Source organism: Poromitra crassiceps, assembly GCF_964638095.1.
Source record: "Poromitra crassiceps genome assembly, chromosome: 6".
In the NCBI taxonomy this organism is placed as follows: domain Eukaryota; kingdom Metazoa; phylum Chordata; class Actinopteri; order Beryciformes; family Melamphaidae; genus Poromitra; species Poromitra crassiceps.
The window spans coordinates 52610283-52633212 of record NC_139627.1 but is presented as its reverse complement, the minus strand read 5'-3'; positions in this window follow the sequence as shown (position 1 = coordinate 52633212).

Genomic DNA, 22930 nt, shown 5'->3' with positions numbered 1-22930 from the left:
AGAGTCATCCTTGTGTTAGGACCATACACATCATGTGTAAGGAGAGTCATCCTTGTGTTAGGACCATACACATAATGTGTAAGGAGAGTCATCCTTGTGTTAGGACCATACACATCATGTGTAAGGAGAGTCATCCTCGTGTTAGGACCATACACATAATGTGTAAGGAGAGTCATCCTCGTGTTAGGACCATACACATCATGTGTAAGGAGAGTCATCCTCGTGTTAGGACCATACACATCATGTGTAAGGAGAGTCATCCTCGTGTTAGGACCATACACATAATGTGTAAGGAGAGTCATCCTCGTGTTAGGACCATACACATAATGTGTAAGGAGAGTCATCCTCGTGTTAGGACCATACACATCATGTGTAAGGAGAGTCATCCTCGTGTTAGGACCATACACATCATGTGTAAGGAGAGTCATCCTCGTGTTAGGACCATACACATCATGTGTAAGGAGAGTCATCCTCGTGTTAGGACCATACACATCATGTGTAAGGAGAGTCATCCTCGTGTTAGGACCATACACATCATGTGTAAGGAGAGTCATCCTCGTGTTAGGACCATACACATAATGTGTAAGGAGAGTCATCCTCGTGTTAGGACCATACACATCATGTGTAAGGAAGAGTCATCCTCGTGTTAGGACCATACACATCATGTGTAAGGAGAGTCATCCTCATGTTAGGACCATACACATAATGTGTAAGGAGAGTCATCCTCGTGTTAGGACCATACACATAATGTGTAAGGAAGAGTCATCCTCGTGTTAGGACCATACACATAATGTGTAAGGAAGAGTCATCCTCGTGTTAGGACCATACACATCATGTGTAAGGACAGTCATCCTCGTGTTAGGACCATACACATAATGTGTAAGGAGAGTCATCCTCGTGTTAGGACCATACACATAATGTGTAAGGAGAGTCATCCTCGTGTTAGGACCATACACATCATGTGTAAGGAGAGTCATCCTCGTGTTAGGGCCATACACATCATGTGTAAGGAGAGTCATCCTCGTGTTAGGGCCATACACATCATGTGTAAGGAGAGTCATCCTCGTGTTAGGACCATACACATCATGTGTAAGGAGAGTCATCCTCGTGTTAGGACCATACACATCATGTGTAAGGAGAGTCATCCTCGTGTTAGGGCCATACACATCATGTGTAAGGAGAGTCATCCTCGTGTTAGGACCATACACATAATGTGTAAGGAGAGTCATCCTCGTGTTAGGACCATACACATCATGTGTAAGGAGAGTCATCCTCGTGTTAGGACCATACACATCATGTGTAAGGAGAGTCATCCTCGTGTTAGGACCATACACATAATGTGTAAGGAGAGTCATTTGATGGATGCCTTCATCCAAAGACTATGCAAATAGGGCGAGATACTTTTTCTGCACAGCAACAGCATGAGGTAGTACTGTACGGTACAGTACTTTGCATGTATTCAAACGCCCTTTTTTCTTCTCTCTCAGTTTGGCAGAGGAGAGAAGTGCCGTTTCACATCGGAAAATGTTTCAATCATGAGAGACTAGTATGAAAGTTCACAATCAACTTTAATTATACAATAACACAAGATGAAGGTTTGGCGTATGGCCTCCATGATGACGCTCCTCCAGCGATGATGAGGGGAGGGCGTCCCCCATGGGGAATCCATATGTATCCAGATGTATGAGCACCTTCCCCCATAAATAAATAAATAATAAATACAATTGTCTGTATCATGTCGGGTTCCACAGATCTATGACACAAAGTTATGACCAATCAGTTTCCAAGACGATTAAGTCTCATGATTGATTGTTATTGGGGGGCAAGTGGTGACTAGTGAGCCATGCAGTTTTTCCATAGACATTCCATAAAGTTGTTAAGTGGCAGGCTAGTGGACTCACGCGCTGACACCGACAGGCTGGAGGAGGCTGAAGCAGGCCAACAGAGTTTACTCAGTGACATCCTCGGTGACATCATCAACGACATCAAAATGTACAGTAACAGAAACAGTTATGATGTCACAATGTCAACAGTGAGCTCATCGGTGTCAGTGATGTCATCTTCTTTTCAGTTAAAATTGGCTGAGTAGGTAGCGGTGTGTGTCTGTGGTTGGCGGCGGTGTGGTTCTGTCATGCTTGTGATGTCATCAGTGATGATGTCATCACTGATTTTGTCATCAGTGGTGTCACTTGAACAATTGTATGCCATCAGTGATGCCACTTGAGCAATTATGAAAAGTCTCTCAGCCATTTATGCCATTTTTGGTGGGGGACGATCCTACAGATCATGTGACTTGTTCAGGTAACGTTTGTGTGTGTCTTGCATCATGGTGAATGGCAGCCATGTTTTGCATTGTTTAGCCTACAGGCAAGCCGCTAAAGGACAGGTTAAGGGAAGGAGGAGGGCACATCCCGGCTGTCTGTCCACACAGAATTAGAATGTCAGACTATGCTGCTGACTCTTCACCTTATATGCAAATCATTTGAGAGTCCACGGCAAAGTCGAAGTCTGTCTGGTTCCCGGGTGGAAATAAAGCGTATTCCCTTCAGGTGGTGAAATGCAGGTTTAGCTTCCAGATGGGCTTTCTAACATAAGCATTTTTGACATTGAAGCAATGTAGAAGAGGCTTCAGGCATGCATGGCACTTTATTTTATCCCCATTCTGATTGCATAAAAAAACAAAGTCTGACTATGGAAATGTTGAAATGGTTTATGAGTATATTTTGTGTTGTTGCTTCTCATCTGAAAATAAGATCCAAGTAGCCAGTGGTTTGCCATATTGAGCTTTGTGTGAACTTCCAGGGAATAATACAAATACTAATATTGACTATTGAGTAATAATAATGATAATAATAATAATAATAATAACAATAATAATAATGTGCTAGTGTATGCTGTAACCTGGGGTTGTGTTTGTCCACTCACCTTATTTGGCATCAGTTTAGTTCAATCATGTAGACACAATCTATATACACTTATCCTGCTCAGTATGCATTCAGCAATGCCCTGTTTTTCCACTGCCTTAACACGGCTGAACATGATTTATGGGTTTTCAGTTAGGATCAGATCCCAAATGCTGTGATGCAACATGTTCATCTCACTCGATCTGATCATCACGGATGCATCCACTGATGGATAACCAAACAAAATCAATGAGCAGGACAAAGGCATTGATATCCAAATAACGGTGCTCGATACTGCTGTTGATTGACGTCCCGCAGGTCTGTCTCTGAATTGCAATGGATTTTCTCTCCTTGACTTTCTCTAGTCTCCGCGCCCCCCCCCTCGCCTCGCCTGGATAATGTATTCGCCGACACTTCGCCACGACAGCTGTCACTCTCCAAGTTGGCACATTCGTCCGCATCAAAGGAGAGAAAAAGGGGAGCCAGATCGATTTCCGTTAATTATGCGGATGTAACGAGGGATGGCACGCACTGGTCTGTTTCTCCTCTGAGGAGTCGATAAAGGTCAGACAATTAGACCCTCCCCCCCCCATTTTTGTTAGTTTTTTGTTATAATCTCGGGGATTCGATAATGGCTCCCTTGAGAGGGACGCTGCCTCCGCATTATCAGACCTGGATTCCAAAAACACAAATATCTCGACACCCCCCCGCCCCCCCCCCCCCTCGCTGCACCCATTTCCACACTCCCACACTCACTTACATAGCAATAGTGTGATAAAACTCACACAGGAGTTCATCAGTCAATTGTTGCACAGTGCTTTAAAATAAAAGGAAGAGAATGTGCATATTAACATAACCCTGTTATGTAGGCCATATTTGTGCTGAAGAATCTGTTATTTAAAGGGGTTATAGGCTTATGTTTTTTTTTTAAATAATGATGTGTTCAAAAGCAAGACAATGTATGTTGTTTTGAAAATATAATATTTTTGAACAGTGCACTTGTGGTAAAATAGACAGTGAATCGGGTCATGTGGGTTTTCCTCTCCTTCTGTCAATTTTTGGCCTGAAATGACATTTTGATAAGCAATTTTTCCTCATTTGAGTGCCTCCATTTTGGATATGATCTTGCAATTACCTTAATACTGTGTAGCAGGTCCACAGTGACACCAGTATTTTATTTGGTCTGCAGACACAATGCATTGAGTGAATGAGCACACCTGGGAGTCTATGGGGACCGAGAGACAGAGAAACAGAGAGAAAAAGAATTCGGTATTAAAGTTCACTGTAATAAATTTGCACGTTGCACGGCCAGGAAATAATGTACGTTTGCCATCACTTCCCCAAGAGAAAGGTAGAAATCAACAGTGCAGGCAAGGCGAGCGCTAGTCACGAGTCACTGCCAGTCATGTGACCGCCTTGTCCCATCAGACGACATTAGACATAGAGTGTCTGAGGTTCCAGTAGGTCAAGCTGTGCGTTCCTGACTTGTAACTTTCTCCTCAAGAGAGACCTGGTTTGAATCCCGACCCAAACCATAACCCTGAACCTAATCAAGCTGTTTTTGTTGCCTAAACGCAACCAAGTTGTCTTGCTTGTCTAAACTTAACGAGCGAGTCGAGCTGTGGGTGCCACGTGACATTACCGGGCTGCTAGCCGCGAGTCGCTAGCGGGCCGAGTCGGTGGTCTGGGGCTCTACCCCAGCCTGGGGAAGTATGTGGTGGCTCCTGCAACTGGCTACTGGCCCAAGTTGCTGGTCATGGGTCCGACGAGAAAAAGCGAGAGCGGGGAACCCCCCCCTCCGAGTCGATGGTACCCCCATCTGTGACGGTAAAACTGGTTTTATGCTTACACGAAATCGCCAGCGCCGACTGCGCCGAGGGGTCGCCGCAGCTGGCCGTCCTATCGGCGCAGCTCGGCGGAGGGGGGGGCGTCAACGCGGACGTGACGTGACCAGCACGAGAGCTGTGATTGGCCGTTCCCTTGGGCCGCGCACATATCCGCTGACGTAGTTGTTGTGCAATGAGGAAATGCCATTTCCTCATTTAACAGTGATCTAGCAAAGCCTTCTGCAGGCTCACCGGAATGAGTTTTGACATGGAGGGACAATAAAATGTCCCCCCACCGACATGATTGCAAGTTCTTTTTTCTTTTCTTTTTTTTTTACTACTTTTAGATTGTATAAGTCAAGTACAATCATTGAAGTCTTCTATCTACCTGATTGATCCACAGAAATTGCTATGCAAGCATGTTCTAAAGCCAGCTAAGCCACGCCAGAAATATAGATTAGTGAAATATAGAACAGTGAAAGAGAGAAACTATTTATTTAACTTTTTTCTTCCTAGCTTGACACTGTACTGGTCTTAATGAGGTTTGTCAGAAGGACCGAGTCACCTCTGCAGTACTCTCTCTCTCTCCTATTCCCCTCCTGCCTCCATCTTGCTCAGTTTCTCCATGTGTAGGCTGTAAACTTCAGGCAGATCAGGACGTCTTTGACAGAGAATGCAGGTAGGATTTCTTCGAATTCCATGATCTTTTCACGCATTGATTATTGTTTCGTCAACTGGTGTAACAACCCGTAAACATGTTGAATTGAACAAACTTTCTCTTTTCACCATTGTGTACATTCTTGCAAAGCATAACTTTTTAAGCTTCTATCATTTTAACAATTTCAAAATCGCCTGTCTCATACAGATCCTTTCCAAAAAATTTGAATATCATGGAAAAGTTAGTTTTTTTCCATAATTCCTTTCAAAAAGTGAAACTTTCATAGATTATAGATTCATTACACACAAAGTAAAGTATTTCAAGTATTTATTTGTTTAACTTGGCATAAGTCTGGCTTCCAGCTCATTAAAACCCCCAAAACAGTATTTCAAGAAATTAAATATCACATAAAACCAATCAAAAACCGGTATTTTCAAAACAGGAATGTCGATTATGTAATATAATATGTATGTTTTTAAGTGTCATGTTTTATACCATGTATTTCTTTCGTTCTTTTCTATTTTTATTCTATACTTTTTAGTAACATCAACCTGCTCCAGGGACTACAGACGTAAATTAGCCCTGTTAAATAAACGAATAAAATACAAATAAATAGAATCTGTCTCCATGATCAGCTGAGGAATTGAACGCTCTCGCTCTGGCCTCGGCTCGCCTCTTGCTCAGCATAAATAACAGGTTTTCACAATGGCTGCGGCAGAGGCATCATAACTCAATTATACGATGCATCATACTCCAGGTGCCATTATATGATGCATCATACTCCAGGTGCCATTATATGATGCATCATACTCCAGGTGGCATGCCATTTTTTCTCCCCGTCTCTAAGCTCTACTGCCAGTTCTGCCACACAATATTTTCTTCTAATGAGCAATATACACGTCATTTTGATGATTAACTCTTTGCCATTTTTTGTGGTTCCAGTGGGTAAAAGAGGAAAATAAAAGATGTTCAGCTCAAAGGATGCATATGATTCTGCTGTCATACCTTGTTGCACCAAACCTGAGATTTGCCTATACACACTGTTAAAGCCACACTGTGCTATTAAAAAAAGAAGTGAATGATATTTTTCTTTGTGTATTTCTGTAATGTTCCGTGCCCTCGTCCAGTCCCGGGCGACACCCACTGCTGTCGAAAGAGCATGGGCAAATAGTTCATCCCCATGGACACTATTATGCTTTGATGCATATGGAATTGGTGGGGTGATTATACGTAACGTAACAAATCTCTTCATGGGTGGTCATAGGAATTGCTTGTGGAATCTTTTAGGCTCTGCTGCCGATGTGGCTCTAATGAGCAAAGGTGATTCCAATGGCATGAAATTGCCTAGTAAAGGTTCATTTATGCTCCCTGTAAGAAAATAAATACATGCGTTTCAAACGATGTACTGTAACCGTCACTCACTGCCCACATTATCATACTCCCCATGTGTCGTTCACGTCGGCATCACGTTAAGCAATGCCACCACTAGCGGGAGGTAGAGAGGCAAAAGTGTGAGCGTGTGTATATGTGGGACTTCTCCGTTTTGTCCCGTATCCGTAAGCTTTCAGATAACATGCACAAATACGGACGAAATAAACGCAGAGTGCGGACAGAAGGCTCCGTCCGTCTCCGTATTTAACGTTGAGGATAATTGAGCCTTTAGACTGGAAATGTATTTAGTCAGTATCAGCTGATGTGGAATAGAACAGGCAATCTCACTGGCTACTACACCATCCCATCATGGCTATCTTCCAGGTAGCCTCAAAGCGAGACTCATCAGTCATTCTTCCTTCAGAGTCCCGGATGCGCGGGCCCCTATATCCACTGCAACGTCGGCTAAACGGCTGCACGCGATATACACGTTATCAATCACAATAAAACTGTACCCACCTCCGAGACAATGTCGTTATCCAAGTGCATACTTTGCCAATACCGAGCCCTTTTTCACATGCCAGTGCCAAACGTTTTTATGGTGCTCCACAGCGCCGGATGTATCGGTTCGGTGCTCAGTGGTTGGGAGGGTGTACTGCAGTTTACAATCGGCTCCGCCATGTGAAAAAGTGCTCGGTATTGGAAAGTACGCACTATTTGGGAGTGCTAGGGCACCGGCATCTTGGATAACAACATGCACGTGCACACATAGACATGAAAGGGGGCTTGAGCCCCTGCCTTTTTTTCAGTCTGTAAAAAGTGCCCTTTTTTTTTTTTTTTTTTTTACATGTTTCTTTTTCATTCCAACAACACATGAACAAAACAAACAGCTCAGACACATTAAAAAATAAAATAAAAAGTGCCCTTTCCTGACCATGAATGCATGTCTAATGGTGCTTTGTATGGAAATTGCCCTTTCCATGCCGTCACTGAAGGCAGCATTCAAAGAGAAATGCCTTTTCCGAGCTCTCTTGGCCTTGAATGCACCATTTGTAATAGGCCTCTGCATGGAGCAGTGTTTTTCTAAACTGCCCCTGAAGGCACCAACCCAAAAATGAACCCAAAAATGAATGAATAAATAAATACATAAATAAATAAACCACCCAATAAATAAATAACCAAAATATAGGGAACAAATGCAGAATTGTTGCTCTTGAAAATATTTTTTACTTTACACTATTGGAAAGGGATGTTGTGTTCCGCAAAAAATAAAAAAAAATTCTAATACACCTTATCTAAATCTTCTGTCTTGCTTTTTAGAATTATGGTTAAAATGCATGTATATTACAAGCCTCACTCAGTATCGTTCAATGTTTCTGCCTGTGTTGCTATCTGTTGTAGTACAACAACCTAAAGGGAGAAAAGGAGCAAATACATATTGATGCTTAAATGATTTCACAACAGTATTGCAACAGCATGCAACTTTTATATACAAATATTATTCAGTTATGGAGTTATTTTTCCGTGACAAGTCTCATCCTAAAATGAGATATTCCTCTAAATCTGGTTAAAATCGGAATATTTAAAATGAGTTATACCCCTAAATTGGCCTTCAAATTGCCTCAAATTTCCGCCGCCGCCCTCCGGACGGCGGCTGTAGTGCCCTTTTATGAATTGGAGCCCCTGCCCCTCTAATGTTCTGTGCACGTCCCTGGATAACAACATTGTCTCGGATACAGTTTTATTGTGATTGATAACGTGCATGTCGCGTGCAGCCATTTAGCCCACGTTGCAGTGGCTATAGGTTAGGTTATGTTAAGTTTATTTGATATAGAGAGAGAGTTTGGCTATACGCACATCGTCGAAGGGTGCTGGGTTAAAAGTAGAGCATTTGAAGGAAGTAGGCCCCCACACCAGAACACCAGAAGTTTTTTTTACTTTATTTGGTAAAAGGAACAACAACGTTTCAATCAGCCAGTGATTTTCAGCAGGTTCATGTTAAAGTGGACTCCTTTTTATAGGAGCTGGTTCTCAGTCTCCACCAGGTGCAACCAGTTGGTTTGATTGAGTTGCCTGGATTGGATGATGAGTTAATGAGTTAATCAAGAGGAACAATACATTGTTCATATTTACAATCAGAGCATATGAAATACCATGATAAATCTTACACATCCTGTATAGGACATAAAACAGCAAATGAACAAATAAACAAGTGAAAAAATAAAATAGGAGTCCACTTGAACACATTGTATGAACCTGATGAAAATCACTGGCTGATTGAAACGTTTACGTCCGTAAAAAAACGGAGTTGTGGTGTGCGGGCCTACTTCCTTCAAAAGTTTATTTGATACGGACATCACAGAGCATTGGAGATGTAACATACATGTATGCACAGTAACCAGATAGACAGTGTTAAGTGTATATAGCCGAATGCTAATTTTCAACCCCTGTCCACAGGTGACTCCTAGTAAAGCATAGGGGGCCGCGCATCCGAGACTCAGAAGGAAGAAGGACTGATGAGTCTCGCGTTGATGCTATCTTCCAGGTTGAGTTTCCCTCATGAGTGTGATGTAAGTTAAACATGGCAATTAGTAGCCTGACTGCGTGCCCAATTCACTTGAACACTGCCCCGTCATTCCGCACCTGTCCTATGGAAGAGAGAACCTCTGCTCGGTCAATACCACATCGATCCTAAATGCACTGGTACTGTCGGCTGTCCATACATTTCACGAAGAAAGGACATTGAAGAAACTAAAGTGGAGACATCTGTGTGGAGCTGTGAGGGCGTTGCTGGTGCAGAACAGACGTGTACCGCTGCACTGGTCACTTTTCTTCCTCTTTTACAATTGATGCTCGTGTCTGAACAAAACAAGGGGATAGATCTGCGCTGGCAAATGCCAGCAGAGCACGGCTCTCTGCCACGGAGTTGATAGTATCGGGTCTGCCAACCCAAGTGGAACACGTCAGGTAAATGAGCGTGTTAAAAAACATGAGAGGAGGAGGTGAGAGCATGAAGAAGGCAACTCCTTGCCAACAAGAAAACGGTGCATGCCCGCGTTTATGTGGTGATTTGTTTTTGCGAGTGAATATTTTCTCCCAAACGAGACGGCTTTCGAAAGCTAAGAATCTGCTCTTTCCAAAGAGGTATAGCTCGTCTCTGAGAGATGAAAACTCATTCAGTAGGCTGTCAAAGAACAGCAAAAAAGTGTTTAACGTTTTACAGATAAAACTACAAGTTATGTCTTACCTTTGCCGTTTTCCAATCAAAAGTTGTGTTTGACTTCATAAAAACGCTACTAATTGCTACTCCTAATGCCTCTTCATCATCTTAAAGCGTTGTTTTTTACAGTCATCGTGTTTACAAAGCCATATGGAGGATTTTACATGGAGTGGTCATCTTCACAGAATACACGAGCTTTGGGTTCAGTCAACAGCATTTCCTGGAAAACTGTCTGACGTAAATTCTTTCAGTTCACGTCGATTCTATTGGCTCTGACGCTTCCATAGAGGTGTCAATCATCGAAATCAGCCAATGGGGTCCCGAGATATCCCTCTGCATAACGTCCCTTTGCCTGCAATTTGAAGAAGCCGTTCTGATGCATTTCACACAGTAAAAATAAAGATATAACGCTTGAGGGTTATCCAAACCTATAGTGATATGTAAATAGGAGAAAAAAAAAGGTATTTCAGTCTATTACCATAGAAAAGTCAAATGGCACCCATGATGCCCAAAATGTGCCCAGATCAGGTCCGCCTGGACCTACATGTAGTAAATCATCTGTAAAATTGCTCTGGTTCACTTTCTAAGGATTTGCTTTGATACAAGCACTCATAAGATATTAGTCTACTGCTCCATAGAATAATTTGGCTACCAACCCATGATTTTCATGTGATTTTCATCCAAAATAGTGTTGTTTGTTTTGGGCGGAGCTTGAATTTCTAATTTCTTGCCATGTTCTAACTGATTTTACTCTGATACAGTACATTTGTAATTGATTCTGACACTTCTACAGCAATCTCACAGGTGTTGGCTAGCTTTTGAAAAAAATAATTTTCAGAAAATACCCTGTAGTTGTGGAGATACGGTTCAAGATACAATGCTTCAGCATGCGCTGGGACGCGTCATCAGTGATGTTAACTGGGGTCATAAGGTGTTTCGGGTCTATCGAACATCATACACCCTCGCCCAGTAGACCCAGCCGAGGCCGATTAAGACCCCGACCCGCGTCCCAGAAGCAGCCACTCACGGATCAGCCTTCCTACTCTGTCTGCAGCATTGCCCGCGGAAGGGTTGATCATGCCCAATCCGCTGCAATAGAGCTAGTGCTACACCGCAGCATTGAAAGACCCTTCGGTACATGGAGGGCTAAGGCTCTGTGGGTTTCTCCCGGCCGCGCTCCTCCTTCGTCTCACCAGACCCTCCAAAAGGCAATCCTACTATGCCGTACCATCATGGCGTACCATGGACAGAGAGGATGCCTCAAGGAGGCCTGTGCGCTGCACGTCATTCGCCTGCGGCGAGCACCTCGCTCTAGCCTGAAGGACCCCAGGCCGCGCCGATCTTTATACAGCTTTTCAGGAGGCTAATCCGTAGCGTTTGTGGATTTCTCCCTCACGAGAGAGCCAGGCTGGGGTGCTAACCCATCCCGTACCGGGTGCCGTCTCTCCGGCCGTCAACTGTCTCTCCAGCTTGTCACCAATCTATACTTGGTTGTCACCTAGACTATTCCTAAGTGTCACTGGCCATGGGAGCCATACTCATACGGTTCAAGATACAATGCTTCAGCATGCGCTGGGACGCGTCATCAGTGATGTTAACTGGGGTCGTAAGGTGTTTCGGGTCTATCGAACATCATACACCCTCGCCCAGTAGACCCAGCCGAGGCCGATTAAGACCCCGACCCTCGTCCCAGAAGCAGCCGCTCACGGATCAGCCTTCCTACTCTCCATTCAGTTCGGGCATGTCATTTTCGGCAGGTGAGCTGAAAAATAGGCTTAGGGATTAACAGGTTAAACTCCCACACTTTTTAAACTGAATTTTGCCCGTAAATCCACGGCTGACAGTGAGCTTATTTTAAAGCTAGAGTGATAATCTTTATACCATATGAAAGTAGAAAAAATAAGGAATTGATTGGGACCAAGCATATCAACCTAGCATGTCGGGAAGGGGGGTAAATAACGCTCCAAAGTTGATGAATTGGAATGTAACTAAACGAGTATGTTGGTAGTTGAGTTGATGATCCTCTTGTGCCCTTGTCCTTTGAAGATGTATTGTGTATTAACCATTGAGTATACCTGTACATTACTTCTTTATTAATTAAATTCTTTATAAGCATCAAGAAGCTCCCTTTTTTCTATTTACTTGGTAGTTGAGTTGATGACAGTAGCTGATAGTCACTCCCCCTGTCTTTACGACAGCTAGGGTTAGCTCAGCCGTGCTATATTCCCACCTCAACTGTTTCTCCTGCGCCTAAAATGCACCAGATGACAGCTGTTTCATCCATCTTATTTTTCCTCAATCTGCATTGAAAATGTGCAAAAATTCACCAGCTTCTCGCAACAGTTGTAGCCTAAGCCAGTGGTTTTCAAAGTGGGGTCCCCAGCAAAATATATAATATATATAATCTATTTTCACTATAATTCCATCCATAAGTAACACAATCTAAGCTAGTGTAGAAGTGAGTAACTAAGCTAATAATAACCATAACGGCACAAATAATTGACAAAAATCTTGAAATAAATATACAGTAGGCTATTTAATGAGAAAAGGAACAATTATTGATGGTTAAAACTGAATAGTGACATCACAACAGTCTAATCCTAATGCTAAATTAAAATGAGATATTCCTCTAGAAAAAAAAAATGAGCCGCCACTGACATACATACATACATACATACATACATACATACATACATACATGCATGCATGCATGCATACATACATACATACATACACACACACACACACACACACACACACACACACACACACACACACACACACACACACACACACACACACACACACACACACACACACACACACACACACACAGACACATAAAGTCAAAACTGTTGCACTCTATGCACTATGCCCAAAGGGAATGTTATGGACAGACCAGAATTCCCCAACTTTTTTCTGCCGAGAAGATAATCTTAAATTTAAAAACTTTAATTTCCCATTTGACCTATGAGTTTCAGGGAGGGCTGCAGGTAGCATTGACATCATATGGGGTTCTAGAACCTAATAGTGCACTCGGAGAGTGCAGACCTCCGCCAAGGCCACTACTCCAGTCTCCTATGATATGCAAATTTTGTGAGTCGGATCAGAACCGTGACCCTGTAAATCCGGCCCAGTAGTTTTTTCTGTAATCCTGCTAACGAACAGACAAACTGCACTGAAAACATAACCTCATTGGCAGAGGTAATTAAGTTAAGATTAAGATACACAGGATGATTAGGCAACATGATTTGGAATGGTTATTATGAGATTGCAAATTTGGTTGGTCAGTTTAGCGCAACATGTCTGTATGTAAAAAAAAAAATCTTATCTCTCTCATCTCATGGCCTTCTCAAACAGCAACCAGATATGTGGAATATCTCACATCAGCGGAGGTTTGCAAACAACACAAAAATGCATAAGCTCTCCGATATCAAGAACATTATATGCCTCCAGGCTCTGTGCAAAAAAAATGAAGACTGCATCAAAGCGGAGTTGAATTTGTCGTCATAGCTCAGGCAACCTGTTGGGAAATTTTGCTTTGCATCAGTGCTCAGGGAGATGCTCAGGGAGCGTTATATCACATGAGAACATCTTGACTGCTGGGCAAATAGTATTTGTGACACCTCAGGCGTGTCACTTTACATCGTTTATTATTTTATATCCTTATGTTGGGTGGTGGTCCCCCACCCAACAAGGATATAAACCACTGGTGGATCAAATATCTCAGGATTATCCAACCATTTTCACATCTGACTAATAGCTGGATTGAATTGTAGAAACATGTCTAAAATACAGTAGCATAAAATGACCCACTTTTCCCACAATTCCGTTGTGCAATAGACACACTAGCGATTGCATTGCACTGGGACCAAATGTGCAACATTACTTTATCATTTTTTGCTGTTTCTAGCATAAAAAGCTCCCTCTGATGTGGCAGTTGCAAAGTATGTGATTCTGATGTATGGCTATTGTTTTATTTGTATGAGTATTGTTTTATTTGTACCTTTTAATATCAAAAATTTTATTTTTATTTTCACTTATTGTAAAGAACTTTGAACCGTCATTTGTATGAAAAGTGCTTCATTAAGTGTATTATTATTAATATTATTATTATTATTTATATAGCAACCTAGCCTCTCCATTACACCACTTTGGTGGCTGTATTGTATCAAATTAAATGAAAGTAATTTCCCAGAGAGGAAAAAAAAAGGGCTAGTTGTGGATCCTGTTTATTATGAGAAGATTTTTCCCTTTTAAAGTCGGCGCCAGACTATGCTGCAGGGATGAGCTGTCCCCAGACTGCTGGTGTTTGCTTTGTGTTTAATGATACTCAAGGGTGTTAAAATAAGATGACGTGTGGCCGGTCAGGGTATGCTAGTCATGTCATATAAATAACAAGAACTGTTATGTGTGACATTTATGGCCTAGCAGCAAGTGTTTGGGGATGCGGGTTATTGCAGGTGCCGCGTGCCCAGGGAGAATGGAATCGGCAGTTGGGCTGATGGAGTGATCAACAATTGAAAGGGGTGTGGTGTGGGATAATTACATACCAGAACACAAGCTCACGCACACGTACACACACGCACACACACACACACCCCTATGCATGCACACGCGCATGCACACACACACGCACACACAACTATGCACGCGCACACACATGCAAACACAACTGAAATATTTCCTTTACTATATCAATCCTTGTCACAGAGCAGTCCATCTGTCATTGTGCATGTAATGAAATGAAACTACTACTACTACTATCATCATCGAGTGCCCCAGACTGTACTTGTACGTCACCAATGCCATCACTGATGATGACATCATCATCATCGCCTGCCCCAGACTGTACTTGCACGTCACCAATGCCATCACTGGTGACATCACCGTCGAGTGCCCCTGCGGCCCCATCACCCGGGGTGACCTCTCCTATGACCTCACCGCCCTCTTCGGTGCCTTGTGGTCCTTGATGTGTTTGAAATAATTTGAACCTCTTCAACCAGGGGAATCTCCCCAGGACCCTGGCCCGTACCTCAGGCTTACATTTCAGCACCGCAATCCCGGCGGCAATCAGGACAATGGGGACAAGAATGACAGCAGCAGTCACCGCAGCAGCTATAGACGAGACGTAGGACACCCCTGCTGCTAGAGCCCCCGATAGAGCTAGCTGCGATGTCAAAGTAAGTGGTTCACTTGTTCCTTTACTAACCATGTTCATTATTTCGCAGGAAATAGATTGAATCTTGTGCCTTTCGATGGTGATGTCGCGCTGCGTTTCATTTGTCCACACCTCTCCATCTTTCCACCAGCTGTATGTGACTTGTCCAGCACCTGCGATGTCTCCGTCACAGGTCAGAGTGCACCTGAGCGAGGACGAATTACAAGCCAGTGCCCTCGGCAGCACCGAGGGCTTCGGGACTTCTCTGATGACTTTGATCTTACGTTGCACATACTCCCTCTCGCCAAAGTTCACATACATGTAATACTTTCCAGAATCACTCTGAACCAAATCGTTCACAACCAATTGTCCAGTCGTGTTATCCAGTTGCGTGCGGTCTTGAAATGGGGGATAAACATCCTCTCCGTCCTTTGGGTCCCAGTCCACCACTAGAGCACCACCATGTTTCCATTGGATTCCTTGAGATATGTCAAAATAAGTGTCTGGCAACAGCTCAAGTCTACCTCCCACTGGGTAGTATTTGGTAGATCCGATGTCCACCTTTTCTGACCAGAATGGATTGTCATGTGGCTCACTTGTTTCGTCGCCAATTCTGTTCTCCATTCGGCAGGAAATGTCTTGAAACACATCCCCCCTAACCTCAATCACCTCCGTGCTGGTGTTAAGCGTGACAGTACTGTCATTGACATGCCAGTAACTTATCTGTATCTCAGAGATGCCAGTAGTGGTGACGTTCTCGCGAACAACGGTGATGTACGACTGATTTTTGTTTGCCCAGACCTCTCCATCTTTCAACCAGCTGTATGTGACTTCTCCAGCACCTTCGATGTTTCCATCACAGGTCAGAGTGCAGCTGGTGACGTTGCTGGTGGCACAGTCGTGTGCCTGTGCCACCAGCACCGTGGGCTTTGGGACTTTGCGGATCACCTCAATCGCTACAGTATACTGGATGGACCAATCCGTAGCATTCTCTCGAACCTCCAGAGAATAGATTCCAGAATCCGCTATAATCAAATCGTTGATATCCAATTGTCCAGTCGTAATATTCAGTTGTGTGCGTTTTTTAAATGTGAGATCAAACTTTAGTACTCCATCGTCTGGGTCCCTGCCCACCACTAGATCATCACCACATTTCCATCGGATTCCTTGAGATTTGCTAAAAGAAGTGTCTGGCAAGGCTAGGCCAAGGCTACCTCCCTCTGAGTAGTATTTGGTGCAGCTGATGTCCAACTCCCATGACCAGAGTGGCTCACTTGTTTCGTTACCAATGCTGTTCTCCATTCTGCAGGCAATCTTTTGAAACACATCCTGTCTAACCTTATTCCCCTCGTGCGTGCTGCAGGTGTTATGCGTGCCAGTACTGTGCTCGCGAACAGTGATGTTCGGCAGATTTTTGTTTGCCCAGACCTCTCCATCTTTCAACCAGCTGTATGTGACTCGTCCAGCACCTTCGATGTTTCCACCACAGGTCAGATTGCAGCTGGAGGAGGAAGCACACTTGTGTGCCCCCAGCACCGTGGGCTTTGGGACTTTGCGGATCACTTCAATCACTACAGTATTCCGGATGGACCAATCCGATGCAGCATTCTCTCGAACCTCCAGAGAATAGATTCCAGAATCCGCTATAATCAAATCGTTGATATCCAATTGTGCATTCGAAGTATTCAGTTTTGTGCGGCCTTTAAATGTGGAGTGAGCCTCTGGCATTTCATTCTCTGGTCCCCACTCCACCACCACTTGGGTGTATTTCCATCGGAATCTGTTGGATACGTTAAGAATAGTGTATGGCAGGCTAAGTTTTGTTCCTACTACTACCCTCTTAATGTCTGGCTTTTCTATTTCTGCTATGGTGCCCAACAGCTGGAGCATGAGGAGACAGAAATGCACCAGTCTTTCCATTTACAGAGCCAGCCAAAAAGGCACATTGGGTGTACATTTATAGGCATCGCGGCATCAGTGATGTCACTCGAACAATTGTAATGTCATCAGTGATGTCACTTGAGCAATTGTGATGTCATTGGTTATGATGTCATCACACACACAAACACACACACACACACACACACACACACAGCACAACCAGACAAACATAGGGCCCTATCGTCGTATGGCGCTATCGTTTGCGCTGCCGTTTGCGCGCCTCTTATAGCTATCTTCCCAGCGTCTTAAGCTATCGTCTGCCTCCACCGTCCAGTTTTGCGCTGGGGTCTAAGCGCAGACGCGGCCTATCATCTCCCTCCCGCAAGTATCATTTTGCGCTCTGGCGCTCTGGTATGTTCCGAGCATGTTGACCGTGCCAAAATAGGCGTTCCAGCGCAATGTGTTAGAAAAAAAGACCTTGGGTGCTCTCAATTTTCACGCCACCAAATAGCTGGTCTTAGCGCAAAAACCCCACTACGCCAGGAGTACACCTGAGCGCAGACAGTATTCTCCGCGCAGTGCAGGAAATCCTTGCTTGGATACATTTACGCACGGCATGGACGCCTGCACACACTCTTCTCTCCTTGGAATGCCACGTTGATTTTCAACTATAGCCTACATTGCAGAAAAAACACACCTTGATTTAAATTATTAGTTAATAAATTATTAGTTAATAATAATTAATTTAATAATTAGTTTGTCATAGCTTTATTAGGCTACATAATTGGTTTGGTTACCCTGTTCGGCAGTTGCTATTCATACCCCCTATTTACAGGCACACCGCCATGGCGGCTCGGAGCTTGCCTCGGACCTCGTCTTTTTCAACTGTTGAGAGCGCAGCTCTGACCAAAACAAACAAATTTGAAGAGAGGAGTTTCGCACCGTGGTGCGAAAAGTGCAGTATTTTTTTCTCTTTTTCTTGGATGATGTCCTCACTGTCTGTGATGATGTACAGTTCTAGGTGGCTCAGCCTGGTGGCCAGGTCACTACCATAGTGATGTCATAAATCACTGACGATGTCAACAGTGATGTCACTCAAGCAATTGTGATGTCGTCAGTGATGTCACTCGAGCGATTGCTGTCATATTAAACAAGTGATGTCATCAGTGAGTGCTGTCTGTGGTGATTCAAGTGCTCAACATGTTGCTTGGTGGACACCCCCCCCCTAGTCTCTCCCCATACTCAAAAAAAGGCTCCGCATACTACATAAATGAGTCTGTGCCACTTCACAGCCACTGCTGGTTTTCGAAGGCGGGTTGAAATTGAATGAGTGACAGGTCGTAGCACCGATGAGAGAGCGGTTCGGGAAAAAAATGGGCTGCGCCTCCGGTGTTGTCTGATCGGAAAGTCGTTACTGATTTGGGAGGACTGAATCCATCACTGGTGTCAGGAGACAGTTGGGTGCTTGTATTGTTTGTCTCTCTCCCTGTGTCTCCCCTCCCTTGTGTGTTGTGGGCGGAGTGAAGCTGGTACCTGGGCGCGGCTGCACGGCTGGGGATGATCTTCCAATCAACCTGCTCACCTACATATACCCTGGGCTGTCAGAGGATCATCTACTTACCTGGTAGTTGTCCGTGCTGCTCCGGTGTCTCTCCACGTCTCCTGTTTTACGGTACATTCCTCTGGTGTCTCTGGAAACTACTTTTTGACTCATGTTTTTTCTCTGTGCCTGGGACCCGTGTTTTGCCGTGTGCATCCAGCTGTCTGCTGTGTCCAGGATTCCACTCAGACTTACCTGCCGCTCTGCTCTCTTCGTCGCCCGCCCTGGCCTCCGTCCATCCGGGTCCTCCGATCCTTTGTTCAATAAATATTTTTGTTACACCTTTTAAGAACTGCCTCTGTGTCTGCTTTGGGGTCCATTCAAACAAATCTTACGTTTCTGTTCCAGTACAGACTCACTGTGACTCTCTGGAGATCCTTCTGCACTGGGAGATCAGTGATTAGACCTGATGAGAGGGATGCTGTGTATTTATTTATAGGATCATTTAACCTTATTGCCCAGAATCCAGACCATTTGTGTGTATTACTCTGGACACACTCTGCTAACACACCCAGTGATCAGTATTTACTCTAACCTCAACATGCCAGCTTGTCCGTTCCAGAGGGAAAGCCCTCAGACCCAGGAGCGCAGCAGAGGACCAGTCACACCTCTCTGGATTGTCAGGGAGATCCCTAAGGCCACCTTGGCAGTGCCCTGCTACTGTCAGTTGCTTTAAAAGCGTCAGTGGTCTCAGTTGAATGTAGCTGCTCTGTGCAAAGGATGTGTGATTGGCTCATTTTAACACATTTCAGAAAAATCACTCTTCACGATGTCAATAGATCAATGGTCTTTGTGCCCTGACATGTGGCTTTGTGCACTAAATATAAAATATGCGACGCCGAAGGGCCAGATGGCCACGCCCCTAAAACGACGAAATTCCCACCCAGCAGTGCTGGGTACTGTTCCTGAATGTATTTTTGTGTTCAATGTTTGTATATTGTGTGCTGCTGCTCCGTCTTTGTCTGAGTGAACCAAAACAAATTCCTGTCAACTATTGACACAATAGTTGATACACAAACGCACACAAACAAACAAATGCAAATTCTATGCCAGGCAGCATGTGTGTTACTGATGACATCACTGATGACGTCATCCGTCAGTGATGTCATCAGTGAGAGTTGTCATCAGGGATGGCGCTTGAGCATTTGGCGGGTTTGAGTCAGCGTCCCTTGCTTCAGACAGAGCCAGATATATACAGTATGTTGGCAGCCAGCTGCATGGCAAAAAAAGTCCAGTGTGGGGCTAATCTCTCCTTTTTAATAGACATGTATGTGTCTGTGTAAAAACAACAAGACAGTCTAATAACGTGTCTCCGATGATGTCATAAATACCTGATGATGTCACAGACAGTGACGAGGTCATATTTCATCCAATTCACTAGATGTACAGTTCTAGATGGCTCATCAACAGTGATGTCACTCAAACAATTGTGATATCATCAGTGATGTCACTCGAGCAATTGCTATGTCATATTAAATTATGTAACTCAAACAAGTGATGTCATCAGTGAGTGCTGTCTGTGGTGTTTCAAGTGCTCAACTTGTTGCTTGGTGGACACCCCGCCCTAACGTTTCTGTTCCAGGGTTAGCCCTCGTTCACACAGGACGCCAAAGCAACGCTCAGCCGAAGCTGTACCTACGCTGTACCCACACGTTTCATTTAGGCGTCCTTGTTAACAGGCGAAGCCGTTCACACCACCCGCGCGCGTGTGCCACGCTGACGCCGTGCCGAAGCGGGAGCGTACCTATGTTCCCCGGGTCCTATATTCCCCGGGTCCTATGTTCCCCGTTTTTGTGGGACTGGGGAACATAGAACCCTTTCTATGAAAAAGGGTTCTATGTTCCCCGCTTTTCCCAAATAGGGTCCTATGTTCGCCGCTATGTTCCCTGGTCCGATGTTTCTCCCGAAATGCCAAAAACAGCCTACCTCATATGATCGCGTGATTCAATCAATGCATATGGGCGCAGACAACACTCTCCATAACATTTGGAAAGGGCCTGCCGACTAGGTAATTTTTTTTCCCACCATCATTTTTGAGTTCTGTCTCGGGGATTACAGGCCTTTTTTAAATATTATGTGAGTGTTGTCTGCGCCTTCATCCCTATTACGACATGCCTCTATGGGGCGGAGCACATGAGCGGGCCTTTAAACCCAATAAAGCTTGACATTGTATGCTTTACTCATTCTCTGCCAAAGACGTACCCGGACGTACTTTTAACAATGGCGTTCTGTGCCAAAGACGTACCCGGACGTACTTTCATGTTTTGCTTGTTTACATTAGATCAGACCCTTTCCCAGCCTGTGACATTGTTTCAAGTCAAACTGATAAAAGGAACCCGCTAAATCACGTTTAGTATTTATAGTATAGTCACCCATTTAGCATAGCCTACATAGCCTACATAAATAAAGTTGACTTGACTAGTACATAGCCTATACGCTATTTGACACACAATCCAAAGCGTTTGATTGTATTTTTCATCACCATGGATAGCGGAAACCCACTTCATAAATATCAGAAGTGGCTAGAGGCTAGTGGAACATAGGACCCGGGGAACATAGGACCCGGGGAACATAGGGATGACCCCGCCACTCTCACGCCACGCCGAAGCGATCGCTCAGGCCTGACGCCGAATTTCCAAGCTTGACGCTGAAGCCGTGAGGCAGGAAGTCAATGGGAGTTGTGGGTGGGTTCAAGGCGCGAGAGTAGGCGCTGAGAGGAAAAGAGAAGGCGTCTTGTGTGAAGAACAAGGCGTACGTTCAGCTTGTGCCTGCTTCAAGCTTCAGTTCTGCTTACGTTCAGCGTCCTGTGTGAATGTAGGCTTAGGGTTACCGTCACTGGTAAGATGGCAAGATGGTGTGTATGTGTGTGTTAGTATCAGCATCAGAGAATGACAGCGTTCCTCTGTCCCAGTCCAGACTCCCTCTGACTCGTCTCACACGTCTCTTCAGACAGGAAGAGCATTGGATGGGCAGTGTTTGGGTCCAGAAACACAGGAGTGGAGGAGACCACCTCCTTCATCTTATCCTATAGACTGTGAGGTTGCCCAGGTGTTTGGCCTCATCTATCCGAGCTGCAGCTGAGACCAGCTGTGCCTACTACGTCTGTGTGTGCTTTAAATCGCCCCAGACACAATACGCCTCCATGGGAAGATGTGAGGGCATCAGTATTACACTTAGACTGTTTCATAACCAAATGTCCTGCTTTAAATCACCCAGACACAAAACGCCTCCATGCGCACACAACAGAAAATGCGACCATACCCATTTAAACACTCCTACAGAACCAGTGAGGTCTGCTGAGCCAGCTCACCCTCCCTCCCGCTTCCACCTGCAAGTATTCACTTTCTACATCACAGGTCCCCTGTGTGCATGCCGCATAGCCTGGCCCACCCACGCACCACCAAGCAAATAGCTTAGCTGAGTCTCCTCCTTTTCCCCCATAAATACATACAGAACCCCCCCCCCCCACACACACACACACACACACACACCCTATAATCAAGCAGCTTGTGGTATGTGCGCACACACATCTGAGTAGACACTTGCATGGCAGGCCTGGCGCTGGGAGCTGCATCGTAAAAGGCTCCTCCTCCCTTGATTTGGTCTTGATTGCTGGAGCCTGCGTGTGGCCTCTGTTGCTCTAATTCACATTCACTTGCACTGACACATACATAAACACACACACACACACACACACACATTCCTGGTTCATGGCCGTTTTTGTAAGTGAACAAATAAAATGCAAAAATAAAGTAGTAAAGTCAAATTATTATTATTCTCACTGTGAATGGCTCCACAATTTGTCAATTTATAATGGACATGGATATATGGAGAGACACTTATACTGCAGTAAAATGCACTTAAGTAATGGCGAAGTTACTGAATTAAAAAAAAGTACACCAAACGGATCCAGATCCTAAAAAAAAGCCAGATCCTCCTAAAAGTAATGGCTCCAGATGAAACCATGTTGGTAGTCTGGATCCAGGATCTTAAAAAAAGGATAAGCTGGAAACGTGCTGAGACATAATTTCTTGGAATTTGCCTCAAACATCCAGTTGGACTTGAGGATGTACTGATTAGATTTTCGTGGTCAAAGGCAGTGTTGGGAGTAACTAGTTACTAAGTAACTAGTTACTGTAACTTAACTACCTTTTTCAGTAACTAGTAATCTAACTAATTACTTTTTCAAATTCAGTAACTCAGTTACAGTTACTAAAATAGTAACTGGGCTAGTTACTAGTTACTTTAGGACATGAAAATAACGGACAACTTCAGAGGATTACCCAGTTTCTGATCCTCAGACCTAGTCC